At 39.9% G+C, this 16,537-nt stretch overlaps 2 long non-coding RNA genes and 1 other non-coding gene across 3 annotated transcripts; all 3 read left to right on the top strand.

Moving 5' to 3' along the window:
- The first annotated feature begins 1,194 nt into the window (after positions 1-1,194).
- On the top strand, positions 1,195-2,493 carry LOC133784272 (uncharacterized). The gene is made up of 3 exons (XR_009871243.1): positions 1,195-1,227; positions 1,890-1,964; positions 2,334-2,493. It is a non-coding gene; the product is annotated as an uncharacterized LOC133784272 (long non-coding RNA).
- Positions 2,494-2,651: 158 nt separating this feature from the next.
- On the top strand, positions 2,652-3,134 carry LOC133784271 (uncharacterized). Its single transcript, XR_009871242.1, has 3 exons — positions 2,652-2,740; positions 2,870-2,948; positions 3,059-3,134. It is a non-coding gene; the product is annotated as an uncharacterized LOC133784271 (long non-coding RNA).
- A 6,974-nt stretch (positions 3,135-10,108) lies between these two features.
- LOC133787704 (small nucleolar RNA R71) lies at positions 10,109-10,213 on the top strand. The gene has a single exon (XR_009872707.1). It is a non-coding gene; the product is annotated as a small nucleolar RNA R71 (small nucleolar RNA).
- The last annotated feature ends 6,324 nt before the right edge of the window (positions 10,214-16,537 follow it).

Here is a 16,537-nt window from a genome sequence, read left to right as displayed (position 1 = left end):
TTGCCAATTAGGTAGGGTCTGAATTTTCCAAAGGCAAATACTATGGCTAGTAACTCTTTCTCCGTAGTGGCATAGTTAAGTTGAGCATCATTAAGAGTCCTACTAGCATAGTAAATAGTCCTGAATACCTTATATACACATTGTCCCAACACCGCTCCCACTGCATTGTAACGCCCCAACTCCAGGGACCGTTACGGTGTGCCTTGTAAACAGTGCTAAACTCGCTAATCGAGTCATTTGGGCAAAATCGTGAACTAAGTTTGATTAGCGGTTTAGGGATTAAACATTTTGGTTAAGATGTAACGTTTCACTCACTACTACAAAATAACCTTTACGGGACACTTTTTTAGGACACGCACATAAATGCAAGTCCTTAAAAATATTTATGAAGTTTTTAGGACACTCATTGAGAGTCCTGAAAAAACACAATTTAGGACTCGCAATGAGTGTCCTAAAAGAAAATGCGAGTCCTAAAAAAATCTGGGCTATAAAAATAAGTGTTTTACTTAATATTTTTAAGGATTTGCTTTGGGAGTCTTTAATACTCTTTTAGGACTCGCAATGAGTGTCCTAAAAGAATTTGCGAGTCCTAAAAAATCTGGACTAAAAAAAAAGTATATCTTACTTAATAATTTTAAGCACTTTCTTTGGAAGTCCTTAATACTTTTTTAGGACTCCCAAAGCAAGCCCTTAAATATTTTAAGTAAAACTCTAAAAAACAGCCATATATTTCGGGTTACACATATATACTTAAAAAACTTTACACATTTGGGGTTTTATAGGGTTACATATACTCAAACCCACAGCAGCCACACAAGGAGATGAACGGCTGAACGGCATGACCAAGGCTGAAGGAGATGAACGGCAGCAGGTGGTGCTCGACGGCAGTGACGTTCCAGCATTCTCGGCGGCGTCGACGGCGGTTCCAGCGTTCCAGCACTCACGACGGCGCACGGCTCCAGCACTCACGGCGGCGCAGGTCTCGGCTCTAGCAGGCTCTCTGGCGGTGCAGGGTCTCGGCTCCGGCGGTGCAGGTTCTCGGCTCCGGCGGTGCTGGTTGCTCACGGTTCCAGCCGTGGGTTGAGGTCTGTATATTGCTTCTTTTTTTTATTTGTTTGCTTATATAAATATATATATTATAATTTCATATATATATATATATATGATATATCAATCAAAATAATATATATATATACTAGAGAGCTTGCTCAACAAATTGAGAAGGAGGTATTCTAGTTGATTTTTAGATGGAGCAAACCAGTGAGATATTTTGTAATCTGTGGTCCTAATTAATTTTGCCACTGGCACTCCATTGTACTCTATTAAATAATCCAATGCTGCTATGAATGAGATATTTGTAATATGTGGTAATAAGTGGTTTGATAAATATAACTGCAGTTAAGCCTGTTTAGAGTCATCTGATCTTAGATGGTAGTTGTAGTTGATTTTAAGATGGGAGCAAACCAATGACCTATTAATAAGATGTGGTAATAATTATTTTTGGAACTTCATAGTAAACTATTAAATTATGCAATAATGAATGAGATAAGTGGTTTCGATAATTATAACTACAATTGAATCTGTTTAGAGTCATCTTATTTTACATATAATTGTATAAGCCTGGGTGTGTATTCCTTTCCTCATTGCATCTTATGTGAGTAGAACTGTTTCAGGTGTCTCATTATGGTAGTTTCTATTTTCAAGTAGAATTCCTACTTTACATTTTGTAGATTCTATATGTTTCAGTTTTAAGCACCCTTTTCCGTTCGCCATTTGGATATTAATGTTATTGAACATGATATATATGTTCAAGATAATTGAGTATATTGTGCTGTCACTGTGTATTGATTCTGTGTCATAATAATGAGTTTCTGTTTTTTACTTTACAGGTTAAGGCTTTTAGCAAATCTCTCGAGTCATTTAAAACTGCAATTGTTGTTGGTGGAACTAATATATCTGACCAGGTGACTGATGTGGATTTATAGTTTTATTGTTTACTTAAGTTCTCCCCTGTGTGGTCAAAGGGAATACTGTTGGGTGGATTATGTTGATCTATATTGTTTATTTATTTATTTTTGACATTTCTCATATGTTGTGGTTATTTTCCTATAATTTAAATTCTATGTTCTAACTAATGAGTTATTAATTAAATATTTAATTGATATCTTATTCTTTATGGTAGGATGTGTACCCTTAATTTCAATTTCGACTTCTCTTTTATCTTAAGTCTGAAATACACCGTTCTTTGGGTGTATGTAATGTACTTTCTGTCCTCGTGAAAAAGCCCATATCAATATGTGTTTGACTGATTTCACTGCTGGATGCCAAAACAGAGGTCTGAGCTCCGTGCTGGAGTTGATATAGTTGTTGCTACTCCTGGTAGATTTATAGATCATTTGTAGCAAGGAAATAGTTCACTTTCAAGAGTTTCATTTGTTGTTCTAGATGAGGCTGAGCTGACAGAATGCTTGACATGGGGTTTGAACCTCAGATAAGAGAGGTACGCTCCCTTCCTACCTCAAATATTTCTATTTTTCTCTTTTACTTGAGATTTTTTCTGTTCCATCTGTTTGTATGCTCCATCAAAGCCTGGCTATTCATGTCCCCCTTTCCCTGTTGCACAACTTATTCCATCACAAAAAATCACATGCCTCAAGAGATTGACATTTCTACATTACAAACATTAGGCAATTGGGATCTTTCTCGAGCTTGGAATAGACCTTTTACAAGCCATCCAAAGGTATATATATATACATATATATCTATGTATAGCTAGTTTGAGAATGTGCTTAACTATTATATATGTTTAAGAGAGTTTCTAAAAATTAATGACGAGTATACATATAAATATTATATATACAAAATGCAGAGAGTTCCAGACACTGGGGAATTGGTTACAATCGGAATTGCCCCAACGAAGCCTTATCTTGAAATAGGAGTAATTTCAGGTATATATATATAGATGAAAACACACACACACACTATATATATATATATATATATCTTAATTATTAGTGATTATTATTTTTAATATTTGTAATTATAAATTTTAATTCAGCTGATGGAAAGAATCTAGTTCATAGAGCGGATCTAAAGCTCAATCGGTGTCCAATTTGCCATGACATTGGAATCACAAAGAGGTAATTATTAATTAATTAATTAATTACAAATATCAAATGTTAAACTAATATATAAGCTTTTCATACAAGTTAATTGGTTTCATTAATTAATCATATATATAATATTGGGGTTGCTTCAGGTACAATTTGATTATGGATATTCCACTTACTATAGACATAATTAATCAAGGCTCTTAAATGTATACGAGTTGATAAATTTCGGTTAAGACAGTTAATGCCTGTAACATTCTAATTCCACACATTATCTATAAATTTCATTCTCATTCCTTCTAGAGAATGATTCTTCCTTGAGCTTCCTCGGGCTGTTCCACCTTGAAGTGAGGCTAGATACAATATTTTTAAAGTTTTCTTGTATGAATACTTTAATTGTTTGGATACATTTCATTGTTTTCCCAGAGAGTTTAATTAATGGTTATATAAATAAATAATATAGGGAACTAGAATGTTTAAAACGCTAAAAATAATATAGGCTAATAATTTTCTATTTATAATATAGGGTAATAATATCAAACTTTTGTTGTCGAAACAGGTAATAAACAATATACAACTACATAGTATTAATTTAGTACAATTTTTATATATGCTTTGAATTTATTACCACTAATATAATTATAATTAAATTTTTGTTTTTTTTTTTTCAGTTCACCTCCGACAAACCATATACTACTCAAGAAATTGACGAAGTTAGTGAAGAATGGGCAATGTCATTTTTACAATTGGTTAGAGCAAAATGAATGATATTATAGCTAGCTAATTACAATACATGTTTAGAAATTTTAAATTTATTTCGTAAATTTTTTTTGCCAATTTTTTAGTATTTTCTTTTCAGAATTCTTTTGATACATATTCGACACTCAAATGGATATATATTTTTAAATAAAAATTAAAATTGTAGCTGTATTTTTTTTTTTTTAAAAATTACTTTTAAGGGCATGCAAATCGAGTCCTAAAAAATCTGGTTGAGTGCCTTTAATTAAGTTTTTAGGACTCGCAAAGCGAGTCCTAAAAAATCTGATTGAGTGCCTTTAATTAAGTTTTTAGGACTCGCAGAGCGAGTCCTAAAAGAATGTTTTTAGGACTCGCAATGCGAGTCCTAAAAATCCTGGTTGAGTGCCTTTAATTAAGTTTTTAGGACTCGCATTGCGAGTCCTAAAAAGAATGTTTTTAGGACTCGCAATGCGAGTCCTAAAAACTTAATTAAAGGCACTCAACGAGATTTTTTAGGACTCGCACAGATTTTTTAGGACTCGCATTGCGAGTCCTAAAAAACCTTAGTTTTTAAGGCTCTCAAATAGAGGACTTGCGCCCCGCGAGTCCTAAAAAAATTTTTAGGACTCGCAATGCTAGTCCTAAAAAACCTTTTTTGTAGTAGTGACTAGAACGTTTAACATATGCATTGGGATCCCGAAAATATAATTTCAGAGTCTATTACAGAAAATATTTACAACAGGCCGTTCTAAGCGGCAAAACAGGGTTCAACCCTAGTTCCACTTTAAACCTCGGCCGTGGTGGACGATCAGCTGCATATGTACACGTCATCACCTAAGCTCTCCAACTCAAGAATGGTCCAGCTTCCTCTTGCCTTTACCTGCACCACGTAGCACCCGTGAGCCGAAGCCCAGCAAGAAAACCCAATAAAGCATGATATAATGTCAACAACGATCATAACAACCATTCAGGACTATCAGTCCAAGCAAATAGGTGACAATAGCCAAAAGTCACAATAATGAGCATCGCTCCTTCTAGCCATATGACGATAGGGTCACCAGGGCTTTACTGATAAGTGATCCTTTCATAAGTTTGATTAGGACAGGTGCATGGTGAATGGTCACCAACATAACCTTCCTCCCGACTCTAGAGTCGTGCAATGGACAGCGTCCCTTGGCCATGTGACAACAGTCACCGGGGTCATATACCTTGGCCATAAACATCTGGTCGTAGACCAGGCAAGCGCTTAATAGTTCTTCGACCTTAGGGTCGGCCTGGCATTAATGCCATAGAGCCATTCAATGCATGATTCTCGACTTAAGCTTGATGAGGACAGGTGCAAGGTGATTAGTCACCAACATAACCTTCCTCACGACTCTGGATTCGAAACTATGGACAACGTCCCTTAGCCAAGTGACAAACAGTCACCGGGGTCATGTACCTTGGCTATATTCATCTGGTTGTAAGCCAGGCAAGCGCTTATAAGTTCCTCGACCTTAGGGTCGGTCTGGCATTAATGCCATAGAGCCATTCAATGCGAAATTCTCGACTTTAGAGTCGGTCCCTGACTAGTCAGTGTCAATCACAAGTAAGGCATGCCACCAATCACATATTTCATGTTCCATATCCATAAACGAGGCATTTAGCATGCTTACTAAACAGGTATTAGTGTTATTAGGGCCATGCATAAACACAGAGGCTCAAGCTCTGAACAGTATCATACTCAATATATAAAGCACGTCCCAAACACATGTTTCTCATGCATCATACGCAACATATCCAGCAATCCAACATGCGCTAATAACAGCCATGCATGTCACATTTAATAGTCAACCAACATGCATCAAGAATAGCCATGCATGTCATACATAATAATCATCCAACATGCATCATAATAACCATGCATGTCATACATATACACAGGGTGCAATTTTCTTACCTCAAATCCGAGCTAGAACGATTAAAAGAACGACCCTTGAAAACGATCAACTTTTAGTCCTTTAGCGGTCACCTAGTCATAACCAATTATGGAACACCATAAATAACATGATAATCAAAGGTTCCACACCAATATCTAGCCCCCAAGAGGTCAATCCAAACTAATCCAAGTAGTAGGGACACTCCCGAGGCCCATAACTAAGTTCCCGGGGTCAAAACGAGCAAACGGGGTGAAAACAGGGCAAGGGCTGCGGCCCTAGCACCTTGGGCCGCGGCCCCCAGGGTTCTCTGAGGCAAGGGCTGAAGCCCCCTCTATCAAGGGTCGCGGCGCCCAGCGAAGACAAATTCCTGACACCTGCTTCTTCGAACTAGGGCCGCGGCGCACAAGAACAGGGCCGCGGCCCCCAACCCTGGGCCATTCCCAAACGTGTTTTAAACACTCCAAATCCTCCAAAAACATACCCAAACATTCCCCAATCATCAAATCAAAGTTAACAAGCTTCCCAATACTCCAAAACCCTCAAAACCCAAGGCTCAAACCAACCAAAAACTCAACAATTAACAAAGTCCAATTCTAAGCTTAGAAACTTTAAAAACTTAAAACTTCAAACTTAGATTACCTTTGATTGGGTTGTTTCTCGTCAAATCCTTCGGTTAAGAAGCTTCTAATCTTCCCTAGGATCGCTATGCCTCGACCCTCGCTTGATTCCGACTCCTAGAACTCAAGATTTCCTCAAAAAGGCTCAAACGGTAAAACGGTCTGTTTTGAGAGAGAACGAGAGGTTTCTAACGTACGTTCTTATCTGTCAGGCTACTTCAAGCTTAAGTAACCTCAAATAAAACCTAGTGCTCGGGGTCCCGAAAACACCCCCGGGGATACTATAGTCAAAACTTCCAGAATTCCATCCTGATCTCAAATACTCCCAATCTATCACCAAGTAAACATTTCTATTACCCCGAAATTGACCCCGTTATGACAAAACCGCTAATCCATTATATATGACCGTCTCATGTCGAATAGCTCGAATATATCTCCATAATAATTAAATCTCATTCACAAATTACAATATGCACCCAATTTACAAATATGCCCTCAACAGGCCAAATTACCAAAATGCCCTTATAATTATAAATACTCTCATATGCATGCATATATCATCATATAATAATATAATTCACATGAACATACATATGATTATTAAATAGCATAATAGATCAATTATGGCCCTCCCAGCCTCCTAATCAAGGTCCTAAACCTTATTAGGAAATTTGGGACATTACATGCATAGTCACTTGCATCACACATAAGCTCAAAAGGGAGATCCCAATCCGGTGACACAACAATAGGAGCAAAAACTGATTTCTCCTTCAGTGTGTTAAATGTCCTTAAACATTCATCATTAAAGTCAAACACCACACTATTCATGAATAAAGTGGATAAGGGCTTCGAAATCTTTGAAAATTCCTTGATAAACCTCCTATAGAATCCAACATTGCCCAAAAAGCTACGAACCCCCTTAACAAACATCGGTGGAGGTAAGTTTTCTATTATAGATATCTTGGCCCTGTCTACCTCAATACCATGGCATGAAATCTTGTGGCCCAAGACTATTCCTTCCATCACCATAAAGTGACATTTCTCTAAATTTAATACCAAGTTTGACTCCTCACATCTTTTCAAAACCATCTCCAAATTAGCCAAACATTCATCAAAAGAGGACCCAAAGACTGAAAAGCCATCCATGAAAATCTCTATATCTTTTTCCACCATATCCTAGGAGATAGACATCATACATCTCTGAAACGTTTCTGGAGCGTCACACAACCCAAACGACATTCTTCAAAATGCAAATGTTCCATAGGGGCACGTGAAGGTGGTTTTTTCTTGGTCCTCTGGTGCAATGGGAATTTGAAGGTACCCCAAGTACCCATTCGAGAAACAATAATAAGGATGGCCTGCCAATTTGTCCAATAGCTAATCAACAAAAGGCAAGGGGAAATGGTCCTTCCTAGTTGCCTTATTCAGTTTACGGTAGTCAATAAATGTTCTCCACCCCATCACCGCATGAGTTGGAATAAGTTCATTATTACCGTTCTTAACAACCATCATACCACCATTCTTCGGGACCACCTGAACGGGACTAACCCATCTGTCAAATATTGGGTAAATCACCCCTGCATCCAACCATTTAAGGATTCCCTTCCTTACCACCTCCTTCATCGAAGGATTAAGCCTCCTCTAAGCATCGATACTAGGCTTACTATCCTCCTCCATTAATATATGGTGCATCACTGTTGCAGGGCTTATATCCTTAATATCTGCCAAAGTCCACCCAATAGCTAGCTTGTGAGCCCTCAACACCCTAAGTAGCTTGTCTTCTTCCATAGTAGACAACGAATCATAAATAATAACTGGTAGTGTGTTGTTCTCACCCAATATATTCATACCAAAGGTGATCTTGCAATGTCTTCAACTCAAGGACTGGTGGCTTCTCAATAGATAGGAGTAGTCTCTCAGGCACTTGCCCCAATCCCTCATATTTATTTTATAAACTTGCCCCGCTGAGTTCAACCACTTAACATATTCGATGGCTTCAATACCATCACACTCCTCTTGACTTGCAACCAAACTTAACTCAAGTGGGTCCTCAATAGACTTGACCCCTTCACCTTGTTCATCCAATACACTGACACTGAAACAACTGTCACTAGCACGAGGGTAGGTTAAGGCTTTAAAGACATTAAAAACTACCTCATCACCTTGTACTCTGAGCCTTAACTCACCCTTCTGAACATCAATCAAAGCCTGTCCCATGGCTAAAAATAGTCTTCCCAACATAATAGGCACGTCCTCATCTTCCACCATATCTAATACAATGAAATTCGTTGGGAAGATGAATTTATCTACCTTTACTAAGACGTCCTCTAGAATTCGATGCTTGATAGACCTGTTTGCTAACTGTAGTGTCACTGTGGTGGGCCGCGCTTCTCTTAACCCCAATCTCTAATAAACTGACAGTGGCATTAAATTGATGATGGCACCCAAATCACAAAGAACTCTCTCACACTAACAATTTCCAATGGTGCATGGGATAGTAAAACTACCCGGATCCCTGCCTAGATTCCGAGGGAGCTTCCTCTGTAAGATGGCGCTGCACTCCTCTGTCAGAGACACTGTCTCAAAATCCTCCATTCTCCTTTTCTTGGATAATATATCTTTCATAAACTTTACATAGCTTGGCATTTGCTCCAAATCCTCAACAAATGGTATGTTGATGTGAAGTTTCTTAAACACCTTAAGAAACTTGGAGAACTACTTATTGAGATTCACTTTCCTAAACCTCAGAGGATAAGGTAATTTAGGAGTAGGTTCCGCAATCTCAACTTTTTGATTACCCTTTTTCTAAAGATCGTCAGTTACCCTCTTCTGCTCTAGTGTAGCTACCTATTGATCTTGAGTCTTCCCCTCCTCCTCTGGAACTGAAACTGAAGGCCCCTCATAACTGATCCCACTCCTTAAAGTGACCACTTGACACTGTTCTTTGGGGTTTACCTCTATGGAACTAGGCAAGTTCCCTTGCGTTCTACTAGAAAGTAACTTAGCCAAGTGACCCATTTGTGTCTCCAAATTCCTGATTAAGGACCTTGTCTCTGTCATGAATTGATTTAACTACTTCGGTTGAGCTATTGGTGGGTTCATTGGAGGATGTAGTGGTAGATGAGATGGGCGTGGGTTTGGATCATAGTATGGCCTAGGGTGAAGTCCATAGGTCGGTTGGTGAGGTGGGTGTTGAGGTGGATGTTGTGGATACTGTGGCTGTAATCCTTGGTTATTTTTACAAGATAGGTTGGGATGATTCTTCGAAGTAGGAGTATATGTATTTGAGTAAGGGTTTTTGGAAGGTCTTGGAAAGTTACCAATAGCATGTGCTTGTTCCAAAGGCAAACTGTTCACATCTGTTGAGCAACTACAAGTGCCCGGGCACTCCTCATAAGAATGAGGACCCCCACAAATCTCACAACTAATAACATTCTATACTTGCATTGCTTGGGCAGCGAGGTTATTATGCTACAATTGCTTGGTTAGATATGTCATTTGAGTGGTCAATAAAACAATATGATTGATCTCTAAGACTCATGTCGCCTACTTATTCTCACACTCAGTGGGCGAATTATAATTATTCATGGCCATCTCTTCAAGTAATTCATAAGCTTCATTAGCGCTTTTTCTCATAAACGCTCCACCCGATGCTGCATCAATAATGGTCCTTGTATTTCCCCCCAAACCATTGTAAAATGTGTCCACCAACAGTTACTTCTCTATACCATGATGTGGGCACTTCCTTAGCAACTCTTGAAACTGTTCCCACACATCATATAAATACTCCCCATCAAACTGATGAAAGTTATTAATCTCTCCTCTATATCGGGCTGACTTCGCAGGGGGAAAATATTTAGCAAGGAATTTCTGAGCCAAGTCTTCCCGAGTGGCGATAGAGTTGGCTTATAATGAGTTCAACCAACTCTTAGCTCTGTCTCTTAACGAAAGCAGGAATAATCTTAATCTAATTGCATTGTTACTCACCCCGTTCACTTTGAATGTTGTACATAGCTGTAAGAATTTGGTGATGTGGAGATTCGGATCCTCATTTGGTAGTCCCCCGAATTGGACACAGTTATGTACCATCTGAATGATCGAGGGTTTTATCTCAAAATTGTTTACCTCGACAGTAAGAGGACAAATACTTGAATGTATCCCCGCAACAGTAGGGAGTACATAATTTCTCAATGGCGGGTCAGCCTCAGCTGATGCGTTACCCATGTTACCCAGATTTGCATTGTTGTTGACACCGTTATTCGCATTCACAACAATTCTCTCTAACCTCTTATGTTTTCTATTCCTCTTACAAGTCTTCTCGATCTCAGGATCAACAGGTACTAGTGACACCAATCCTTGGCGTTGCATACACAAGTTAACCCTGCAATCAAGAGGCAAGCAAGGAAGTATATTTAGCTCTCCCCTCTTGGATCTCGAATTAAAATCATAAATCAAACAATAAATGCCCAGTAAATTGTAAGCATTAAACACAAACCAGTAGAGATTAAGAATAGAAGAAGAAGAATACAATTTCACTTGATAGAAAATTAACAAGATCCAAAGTGACTACATTAAACCCTAGAGAAAAATGTTTAGTTCATGGCAAACATGGCTAACACAATAAAGATAAATGTCATCCTCCTTAACATCCAAAGCTTGAAAGAAATTAAAGAAGAAGAAAAGTGCAAAAATAAGGCTTAGGAGTCAAAAGTTCTCTAAAATTCGTAATTAAAAACCTCCTTAAAAACCTAATCACCAATGTTTTTAAACCTAAATTGTGTTTTCTTCTCTTTAGGGAAGCGCGCCGTGGCCAGTGTCTTCAAAGTGCTCAAGGAGGTTTGCGCCTCCGTCTTTAAGTGTCACGGCACTAAGCTGACCATGCCGTGGCCCTTGTGTGTGCCCAGATTTTCCATTGCTCTCTGCCACTGATCATGCCGCGACCCTAAATGGCATGCCGCGACATTAATTCACACCAGACTTAGGTAGCTTCTGACCTTGCTAGAGTCGCGGCCCTTAAGCCCATGTCGCGAAGACGGACCTTCCTAGCTTTTAATTACATTTTTCAAAACTTGGCAATTTTAAGTCATTCCTTCATTAAAACTTCACCAAAAACTTCTTCTAACTCGTCCTTGATGCCAATTTGACTCGAACAACCACCAAAGGCTCCATTTTCCCACCATTTCTTCTTCTTTTCGCATTGAGCTCAGGATTCATAGCACCGAACTACAACAAAGACAAACACAAGTGTAATCTTGCACAAAACAAACAAAAAACCTCAAGATTACCACAAAAACACATCCTAAAACAATACTAAAATGGAGTTATCAGAAATCCCGAGAGCTGGCATCCCAGCACATCGATTATATTGATGGGCGCGCCCTAGCAATGCTGAATCAGCAGCTGCAAGAGGAGCGGCTGGAGAATATCCGAGCCGTAGAAGCAGCTCAAGAAGCATGAGAAAATTGGGAGCTTGAGGAGGAGCTATAGGCGGTGATGGAGGTCTCTCATCTCCCCTTATCAATACCATGCCACACACGTAGGGGATAGGGTAAATCCCAAGCATGTCTAGGCTTCTGTCGCCCTTCTCCATTGTGGCCAGATTACGCACCGACATTTGACTAGGGAAGAGTTTTAGGATTACTTAGACCTGATAGACGTCTATTGTAATGCCCTGGTTACCCCAGAACAGTTATAGTGAACCAGAAATTTGACTCGCTACCCGAGTCCTTTGGTTAAAAACGTGCATCTAAGTGTTATTAACAGGCTAAGGTGGAAAACCAATGAAAAGGAAAGGATATATTTTATTAAATACATAAAACTTTTCATGGGCCCATAAAAAACATTTACAAGTTATTTACAAATCAAAATGGCCATTACTGTTTCAAATTTACAAACCCGCCGACCTAAGTGGAAAAAATAGGGTAAACCCCCTAGTTCCTCTAAGAACTCCTTGGCCGTGGTGGTCAAGCGGCCGCATATGTACACAACACCACCTAAGCTCTCCACTCACGGCTGGGTGAGCTTTTCTTTCCTTTTACCTGCACCACATAGCACCCATGAGCCAAGGCCCAGCAAGAAAACAGAGTAATGCATATAAATATTAAGGACTGATTATTATTATAAAAACATAGAGCTTATAGCTCCTAAACAAATGAGTGATTCAGCACTTGAGGTTCTGGTAAACCATACTGAGTGACTGACAAGCAAGTCACTAATTTAAGCAGATGAGTGACTGCTGGGTAAGTCACTAGCCTTAACAGATGGGTGACTGATGGGTAAGTCACCAGCTTAACAGATGAGAGATTGATGGGTAATTCTCACGGGCTCAACACCCACAGCCATGTGACTAAATAGTCAATGTGGCTCTAAGTGACTAGCCTTTGGCTAGACAAGGGCTTATGGTATTCATCGAACTTGAGGTCGATCCGGCATTAACGCTCTTCTGAGTCGTTTAATGCAGATGTCGATCAGATCTAATCTTTATTGGCTTGCGTTGAACATGCTAAAGTCTTTCCTGACTTATAAGTCAACACTGTGTGACCAGTGCCGAGTACCACTGTTGAACTTGACTAATAAGTCCCAGCTTCACATTTGATATTGACACCTTTGCCAACTCTGACTAATTAGTCAGTACCATGCATAAGTGACCAAGATTTGCTAAGCATTCAATAATCAATCCATGTCCACATTTACACATTCAACATGCCTCATGAACAACCATGCATGTCACATATGGGGTGCAGTTCTCTTACCTCTGGTTCGAGCGAGAAATATAATAAGAACGACTCCTGAGAACGGTCGACCTTTTGATTCCTTAGCGGTTACCTAATCACAACCAATTATAACCTCAATTAATGAAAATCAACAATGAAAGGGTCTTAACCTAAACCCCACTCTCGAGACCTCGAAATATGTCCACACGGTGAGTAGATTCAATCCCGAACCTTAAGGATTGAAACCCCGAGCCAAAAATCCCTAAAAACACTCAAAACGAGATTCTGGAGGAACAGAGTATCGCTACAGCGCTGCTCAATAGCGCCCCATCGCTATACTTAGAATCCCCAAACCGCCCACAGAAATCCTGTGTAGCGCTATAGCGCCCTCTGATGGGTGCTGTAGCGCTACCCCCAGACTGATGCTCCCCTGAAACCTCCTTCTTCAACTCCTTCAATTCTAACTCGATTCCAATGCTTCCAAATCCCATTTTTTGTGCCAAATGAACCCAAAAACCATCCTCACATACCCCAAGCATCACAACCACAAGAACCCTAGCCAAAACTCCCAACGAAACCAATCATCCAACCTATAAATCCCAACTAAAAACCAGAACTAAAACAGAGCAAACCAGGGAGTTTAATGGCTAAAAACTTACCTCAAGCTCAGATTATGATGCTCTTCAATGGTGGAACACACTCCTAAGGCTTACTTCCCTAGCTTGAATCCTCAAAAATGGCTCAAAAATCACAAAGAAAACAGAAGGAGAAAAGGTACGGGAGAAGCTTCAAATGATACTTTGTTTTCACTACCTTTCTACAACCTTCAATGGCTTAAGTCTATCCTAGGGGTAAAAAGACCAAAATACCCCTAGGTCTAATAAGGGTTTCTAAAGGCTCCCAAGGGAAAAATTGATATTTCTCACTTATCTCGTTAATCATAATTAATGATCTCTAATTCCCGCTATTCTCATATTCTCAAACATCAATAATTCATATCCCGTTACCCTTTAATTCCTGGCAACGCTCTAATCATTAAAATCATCTCGAGACTCATCCCGAGCCCCGAACTCAAACCTGTTATGACTAGACCGCTAATTAATATTCCAAGATCGTCTCATGCCGAATAGCTCGAACAAACCCACATTATAATGTGGTCTCAACAATAGGTCACTCACATGCATTCAAATATACAATTACGCCCTCAACGGCCAAATTACCAAAACACCCCTGTAATGAAATGTGGACCCACATGCATGCATTTAACATCATATTATAATATAATTCACATAAACATGCATATTATCAATTAATGGCATTATTAAACAATTATGGCCCTCCTGGCCTACTAATCCAGCCATTAAACTGGATTAGGGATTTCGGGGCATTACAACTATCCCCTCCTTACAGAAATTTCACCCTCAAATTTTACCTGAACAACTCGAGATACTGACTCTGCATATCTGACTCCAGCTCCCAGGTCGCTTCCTCGACCTTGCTGTTCCTCCACAATACCTTAACCAAATGTATTTTCTTATTCCTGAGGACCCTATCTTTTCTGTCAAGTATCTGAATTGGCTGCTCCTCAAAGGAGAGATCTGGCTCAAGCTCCAGATCTTCATAACTCAAAATATGATTCACATCAGATACATACCTCCGAAGAGCTGAAACATGGAATATATTATGCACGGCTGAGAACGCCGGAGGCAAAGCCAATCTGTAAGCCACTTGACCAACCCTCTCCAGGATCTCAAATGGACCTACAAATCTAGGGCTCAACTTGCCCTTCTTCCCAAATCTTCTCACCCCTTTCCATGGCGAGACTCTAAGGAAGACATAGTCTCCCACTTGGAACTCCACGCTCCTACGCTTGGGATCTGCATAACTTTTCTGCCTACTCTGATAAGCGAGCATCCTAGCTCTAATCTTCTCAATGGCCTCACTGGTCCTCTGAACTGCCTCAGGACCCAAGTATCTCTTTTACCTGTCTCATCCCAATGAATGGGAGATCTGCACTTCCTACCATACAGCATCTCATAAGGTGCAACTCCAATGGTAGACTGATAACTGTTGTTGTACGAAAACTCTATCAAAGGTAGATACTTACTCCAAGATCCACCAAAGTCCAGCACACATGCCCGCAGCATGTCTTCCAATATCTGGATCGTCCTCTTAGATTGCCCATCTGTCTGAGGATGATAAGAAGTACTAAGCTTCAATTGTGTACCCATGGCCTTCTGCAAACATCCCCAAAACTTGGAAGTAAAATTAGGGTCCCGATCTGACACGATCGACCTAGGCGCTCCATGGAGGCGCACGATCTCTCTCACATAGAGATCTACATACTGATCAGCTGTATAAGTAGTCCTCACTGGCAAGAAGTGAGATGACTTGGTGTAGCGATCCACTATCACCCAAATAGAATAATGATGGCCAACAGTCCTAGGTAAGCCCACCACGAAATCCATCGTGATGTCTTCCCACTTCCACTCTGGGATATCCAAAGGCTACAATAACCTGCCGACCTCTGATGCACAGCCTTGACCTGCTGATATGTTAAGCACTTAGCCACATACTCTACTACATCTCTCTTTATCCCCGGCAACCAATACAACGATCTCACATCTTGATACATCTTCGTGGTGCCTGGATGCAAAGAGTAAGGTGTAGTATGAGATTCATCCAGAATCTCTCGCGTCAAAGCAGTGTCTAACGGAACACATATCTGCCCCTTGTATCTCAACAAACCTAACTCGGACACTATATAATCTCTGGATGCTCCACCCAAAACATCATCTCTGATCTTGATCAGCTGTGGATCACTCAACTGACCATCTTTAATTCTCTCTAATAGTGTAGACTATAGCGTAATATTAGCCAACTGGCCCACCAGCAACTCTATACTAGCTCTGGTCATATCATCTGCTAATTCCTTGGCTATCAACCTCATACCATAAATCTGTCCCGGACCCTTCTGGCTTAAAGCATCAGCTACCACGTTGGATTTTCCTGGATGATACAGAATCTCACAGTCATAATCTTTTACTAACTCCAACCAATGCCTTTGCCTCGTATTCAAATCTTTCTGAGTGAAGAAGTATTTCAGGCTCTTGTGGTCTGTATAGATCTCACACTTCTCTCCATAAAGATAATGCCTCCATATCTTTAAATCAAAGACCACAGCCGCCAACTCTAAATCATGCGTGGGAAACCTCTTTTCATACTCCTTCAACTGACGAGAAGCATAGGCAATTACCTTCTTTGACTGCATCAGAACACAGCCCAAACCCTAATGAGAAGCATCACAATAAATCACAAACTTCTCCTGATTTGTTGGAAGACTCAAAATCGGAGCTGTAATCAATCTCTGCTTCAGTTCCTGGAAGTTGTTCTCACATTTATCTAACCACACAAATTTATGACTCTTGCGTGTCAGCTCA

Source organism: Humulus lupulus, chromosome 6, assembly GCF_963169125.1.
Source record: "Humulus lupulus chromosome 6, drHumLupu1.1, whole genome shotgun sequence".
NCBI classification, from domain to species: Eukaryota; Viridiplantae; Streptophyta; class Magnoliopsida; order Rosales; family Cannabaceae; genus Humulus; species Humulus lupulus.
Note: the sequence above shows the minus strand (reverse complement) of the source record. Positions and strands in the feature narration are given on the sequence as shown.